At 50.0% G+C, this 6,147-nt stretch overlaps 1 protein-coding gene across 2 annotated transcripts in view; it reads left to right on the plus strand.

Moving 5' to 3' along the window:
* Nucleotides 1-81: 81 nt before the first annotated feature.
* GRB10 (growth factor receptor bound protein 10) overlaps nucleotides 82-6,147 on the plus strand; it is a 255,794-nt gene continuing 249,728 nt past the window's right edge. Inside the window, exons 1-2 of one of the 2 annotated variants that reach the window (XM_019520726.1) lie at nucleotides 82-199; nucleotides 2,777-2,834. The gene's annotated coding sequence lies outside the window, so the exon portion shown is untranslated. The remainder of the gene's footprint in view (nucleotides 200-2,776; nucleotides 2,835-6,147) is intronic. The other variant, XM_019520718.1, reaches the window with a different exon arrangement.

Consider the following 6,147-nt stretch of genomic DNA (forward strand, 5'->3'; position numbering starts at 1 on the left):
AGGGATGCACCCTAAGCCGGGGAGTCAGCTGAGGCGGGGAGAGGCCAGGCTCGGCGGCGTCGCCTCGTGTGCGCAGCGGGAGCCGCGGGGCGGGAGTAGCGGCCGCACAAGTTTCCCTCGGGCTGCTCCGCGCCCGCCCGGGCTCCAACTTCCCGCCGCGGAGGCAGCGGGGGAGCGGCCAGGCGGGCCAGGCGCGCAGGTAAGGCTGAGCCGCGGCGGCGCCAACTTCCTCGTCCCCGCTGCAAACTTGGCGGGGCCCCCAGCCCCTACGCCGGGACGCGGCCGTCCCGAGCTCCAGCTCTGCCCTGCCCTGTCCCGGCGCTTCCCCCGCCCCCGCCGCGGGGGCAGAGTGGCCCGCCGCCGTCTTCTGCCCCTCGGCGCTGCTGTCCCGGCCTCTCCGCTTGCCATCGACAACGGGCTGCAGCCCAGGGCTTGGGCGGGGAGGGCTCGTCTGTCTTACCTTGCCACCCCCCTCTTTAATTTTTTCTTCCCCCCCTCGAGCCTTGGAGAAGCGGGGCTGGAGGGACCCGGCGAGGTCAGGCTGCCCGAGGCAGGATCCGACCCATCCCAGCTTCCCAACGCTTTTCTTTTGAAGCTGGGCAGAAGTCTATTTAGAGCGGGGTGGCAAGTGCTGATTCAGCAGGCGGCTCTGAAGCGGTGCTCTCTGCGCGTGGAGGGGAAAGAAGAAAAAAAAGGGAAGAAATGTTTGGATTTGTTGAACCGGGAGCATATGGCGCTGGCATGTCAGAGCAGCGTGGGTCCAGGCTTACAGAGCAGCTCTATGCAGGCTTCTCACTTCCCCTGCTTTGCCTCCTTGAAGGAGAGGGGTGGGATGGAAGGCAAAGTTTGAGTACGTCTCTCCCTCTTTCCTCCAGTTGCACGTGGAGAATGGGTTGGAAATATCGCTGCTTCCTACAGGGGCTGGATGTTTTAATTCTTTGTTGTTGTTTTATTTAACTGCTCTGGCTACAAAAAGCTGCCTTGGTCCACCACGAAAGCTCTAACTTCATTTCTTCTTCTGTGCATGGACCTGCCTTATTTATGGCACTGGAAAAGGTACAGAGAAGGGCAGCAGAGGTAATCCCAGGATTAAAAGGAGTGAGTTATGAGGATAGGTTAAAAAAAAAAAAATGTATGGTGCTTAGAAAACCTGACTGGTGTGCCTCAAGCGCCAATGCTGAATGGTGGAAATGACACTCCTGTCGGCTCCTCCTCTGCAAAGGCAAGAGAAAAGATATTAAGCGTGTTCTGCAGTTATGGTGCTTCTTACCTAGAAGGTCTGATGAGAAGAGATGCAGCTATTTAAGAAGCATGTTCTTCTCTTTCTCATCCTTTGGTCTCAAGGTGTGCATTTGTATTCTAACCAATACATTGTACCTTCGATTCTGAAGCTTGCTTTGCTAAAAATATTGATTTGTCTTTTTTATATGCTGCACAGTATAGGGTAAGCAAAGTTTGGAAAGCAGCACTTGGTGGTGTCTGTTCTGAACTATGAATTGCTAGGAAGGCAGACTTGTACACCTGCCTCCAGTGCTTTCCCCCCACACATACACACACTTGTTTTGTTTTGTTTTTTTTCTGTACAGTATGTCATTTGCACTCTTATTTGTTCTTAGAGGTAGCTTCTGTTCGCTCTGGCTGGGTGTTAGATCTTGTGGTACTTCTGTGGTTTTCCTTGGTTTTGATAATCCAAATATTCTCTCCTGTCTTGCTCCATGTGTTTGGCTTTCATCCTCTAATCCAGTTGTGACACTCTTTCAACGGTGTGTTGTCTTCTAGTCCAGAAAGCTTTCCCTAATTGTAAAGTGCATCTGTTTTTGGTTCTGCTCACAGAACCTGGCTGATGTCATTATAGTTTCCTATAGACACTGGGTTTCTTCCTGTATTGCAGCCCAGTGTCTAAAAGTAGCTGGATCCACCTAGCTGAGGGATCCCTCCAGCCTGGGGAGTCCCAGGTGGCAGAGAAGTTGTATAACTGTCAAATACCATTTCTTCCAGGAGCTGTTGTAGGATGGGGTGCAAGGGTGGGGGCATATGACTGTGCTAGCCTGTGTTTCTGATGAAACCCAGTTAGCAGTGTCCTACTAGAGGCTGGTGCCAGCTGGTGTGTATCCCAGTGGCTTATGTCTAAATACCACAGTCTGGCTTTGAGAACCAAGCAAAGAGGTACAATAAGAAAACTCATTGTCAGCCATAAGAGAATGACACTCATGTTTTTAAGGCATTACATGAACATTCCTTTTAGCACCTTGGATTAATTTAGTTGTTTGAGTTCCCTACGTAAAACTTGTGTGTGACAGAGTAAGAGCTCTAGGGGGAGAAACTTCTGTAGTAAGGCTAGATTTCTTCACTTTAAAAGTGTTTGCTTGAAAGCGTGCTGAGCACATCTTACAAAAACTGTTTGAATGTAGTCATATGGCATGTGGTAGTGTTGCAGTAGTGAACTTTTGGCACATCCATTTTGACTGTCTGATTTAGTTTATTACTAAGGATGCATGGTTTTCAATGATGAGCTGAAGAGCTTCTTTTCTGTGTGTGCTAACTGAAGGCCCATGCCCCATATCTGGTTATACCTGTGGGCACCGTCCCAGGAATTGGTCTGGGAGCAGCTCCTAGTCGCTTTCATCTCTGCACATTAAGAAGTGAGGTTTTGCGACAGGTGAGGGTGGGGCTGTGACTCCTCCCTTTCTTTGGCTCAGTTTCATCCTTTCTAGGAATGAAGCAACCAAAGAAACCTATAAGAACAGAGGTATCAGTCTCAGTTCTTTTCTTTCAGCGTTGCCACTAGTTGCTGGCTCAGAAGCTACTTTCTGGCTCTAACTCAGATGTGACAAGTAAGTGCTGCTTCCCTTCGTCTTTCTCCCGAGCCAGATAAGAGCAACGTGGGTGTCATAGCAACATTATTTCAGGTAAACGGATGCCTGATGCCATTGGCCCTTGCTTCATTCTACCTGTTGTTGCTGGTGCTTGTTCAGTGTTTGTTCTGTTTCCGTTGCTTCTATGCCACTAGGCTTGCAAGTCTACCTGGTCCCAGACCTCGACATACTCCAGACCAGATCCAATTTAACTGTCTTTCTCCTGGTCTCTGTAGATTTGGACATCTGTTCCTTCACTCACACAATTAACTCAGCGTTCAAGTCAGGAGGAAAGGAAATGTAAAGTATACAAAGGAAATTGGATTCTATTGCCTACATGCCGGCTAGAAGCAGGCAGCACAAAGTGACATGACTTATCCTTATGAGACAAAGCAACGTCGGCCAGCAGACAGTCTTTGACCACACCAGTGATGAAGCATCTGACATAGTCTGCATTGTCAGACCTTGTTGGATGAAACTGGGAACTCTCTGCTAGCTCAACTTGTTCCTCCAGGATAACTACTTCATTGCAGGGCAAGGTAGGATAAGAAGCCAAATAGCAGCGCCTTCATCTTTTCATCAAACACTCAATGCAAGGGAGGTGCCTTGAGCAAGAAAATTCAGGCTGTATTCATATGAGAGTAGAAATGATTCAGAACTAACAGACTGCATGCTCCTTTACAGGTTAGTGCCATCAGTGTTGTAGTTAAGGTTTCGTCCTGAGAGACTTTAATGTGGTCATCAACAAGTCTGTGAAAATCCAAAAGCTCAGTTGTTCACTGAGACAGACTATTTCTGGTTCAATTCAAGTAGCTGGTCAGAATCTAAACCTGGTCCCTTAGCCCAGGGGTGGGCAAAATACAGCCTGCAGGCCAGATCTGGCCCACCAGGTGACTGGATCCAGCCCACGGCATCCAGTCACTCTGCATGGGGCCATTCTCTGCCCAATTGCACTAGGCTCCCATTGGGCCGAGTCCAGAAGCTGCACGCAGGCTGGGAGGGGCTGTTTTTGGTGTAGCTGGGTACTGTTCTGCACTCCCTGCCTTCAGTGGCAGCTTCTGGTTTTGATCTTGCCCCAGTGATGCACTGTTCATTGCCACTCTGGACAAGCAGTTTCAGCCAGGCAGCTCCTACCCCGGCATGTGGGACTCCGGCTTCAGCTCCTGGCTGCCTTCTGGTGGAAGGCATCTGGGATCTGGAGCTGGAGCCCCACATGCCTGCCAGGAGTGGTGTGGCAGGAGCAGGAGAAAGAGCTTCTGTTGGAGGTGGGTGGCACAGAGTTGCACCAGAAACAGCTGGTCAGAAGTTTCTCCTGCCCCTTCTGTGCTGCACCACATCGTGCTGTTCTGGGCAGGTAGGTAAGCAGCTTCAGCTGGGCTGCTGCCCCAGTGCCAGGGCTCAGGCTTCAGCTCCCAGCCACCTTGCAGGAGGCTGGCTGAAGGGGCAGGATCCTGGCTGAAGCTGCTTGCCTGGAGCAGCATGACTTGGCACAGTGCTGCAGGGGCAAGACCAGGAGCAGGAGTTGCCACTGGAGGCAGGGGGCACAGAGCAGCACTTGGCTGGGCCATGGGCACTGGTGGGAGTGTGGTGCAGGCTGCCCCAGTGTGAGTGAGCGGAGCTCAGCCCCACGCAGAGCACTGTGGGGGAAGTGCGGAGCGCACTGCCTGGGCAAGCTCTGCTGTATGAGCCCCACTTCACCCACAGCAGACTCGTGGGACCTAGTGTCCAGGCAGCCCCCTCTCCATGCGTGTGTGCGCACGTACACACACACGCGCGCACACCCTCCCCTCCCCACCCAGAGGGCAGGGACATGTCATTCCAGCCTCTCCCACAACTGAACACTGCTCTCTGCCTGCAGACAGCCCTAGAAAGAGTTTTAGTGAGTTCTTGGGGGAGGAGAGGAGGACAAAGTCCTTTCACTATGTCCCTAAAGAATCTGCTCATCAGCCCGACCCAGGACAGCTCATCAAAACTTCCTGTGTGGGTCTTGGACCCAAATAATTGTCCATATCTGCCTTAAACTGTATATCAAGACTGAAGACGGCACAACCCAACCGATGCTCCGGCAGACAGTCTAATTAAGACATTGATTGGAGATCCTCCAGCTCCTGAGTGACAGGAGAGACCATTGATCCTTATTTGACCAGGAAGACTCATGGATGACAAGAACTCCAAAACCTTGCTGAAGTGTACAGGACTCCCAGCCTCCAAAACACAAGGTCTTGGACCTGGTGAATCACCAAAAGCCAGCAATACGGAAATGACAACCCCAAATGCTGGCCTCAAATATAGCTTTTCCCCAACATGGGTCTCCTGGTTTTTCTGACTGACTGCACCAGATGGAGAAACTTGAATGCTGATAGCAGAAAATATACCCTGCTATTGACAAGGTGAAACGAAAGAGATTCTTCAAACCCTTGTAAGGCCAAAAGAATTCATCCAATCCAGAAAAGCTTCCAGTTCCTGAATAGCTGAGTGGGTCAGGGTGGTATGCAACAATGGTGAAGCTCACCTCTGTAGATAAGGCAGCTTGTAGTCTGACAGTTACATAACCAGGTGCTTATTTACCAGCTGAACTTCCCTATGTTGAAAGCTGTGTTCCCTTCATTTGTAGGGAGCAAATGGAAAGCTATGTTTTAGTTTAAAATGGCATCTGTGGACTAATGAAAAAACAGCTAACCTGGTTTTTACTAGTGGAGTGCTTTAAGCACTTCAAGTCCTGTTGGAAGCTAGGCTACTAGATAGGCAAGAATGCCTCCAACTCCACGATAACAGCTGTCCCTGAAAGGACAGAGGCCTGGGTTCTGTTTTTTCAGAAATTGTTGGAGAAAATGCATAAGTAGCATTTGGGGCAAGGACCTGAATCCGTGACTTCACAGAACATGCAAGACAAGCATACTTCCTCACTGGGACCCTCAAACATGTAGTCACCACAGGGTGAGGAAGCCAGTGTGCCAGAGTTGCTTCTTAGGAAAGTTCTCTATCTGGCTGTTTGTATCTAGGGGATGCAGGATGTGCAAAGCCACATTTATACATATTTATCTAACCTGGCATGGGTGAGGTGTTGTGGAGGGAGCGGGGAAGGGGTTTAAAACAGACTTTGGTGCTTCTTGCTTAGTATTAACATTAAAATGCAACTATACATCTTCTACAAGAATTTAGGTAGGATTAAAAGGCCTGTTTATACTTCTGCATATTAGGGTTGTATGTGAACTAGATGACTAAACAGGTGCTGCAACAACCCTAAGAAAACCAGTGTAGTGAGTGACTGAGTATTGGCTAATGTCTCAAA

The sequence above is a fragment of the Gavialis gangeticus genome, unplaced genomic scaffold, assembly GCF_001723915.1.
Source record: "Gavialis gangeticus isolate Ggan-Ray unplaced genomic scaffold, GavGan_comp1, whole genome shotgun sequence".
Classification (NCBI taxonomy): Eukaryota; Metazoa; Chordata; order Crocodylia; family Gavialidae; genus Gavialis; species Gavialis gangeticus.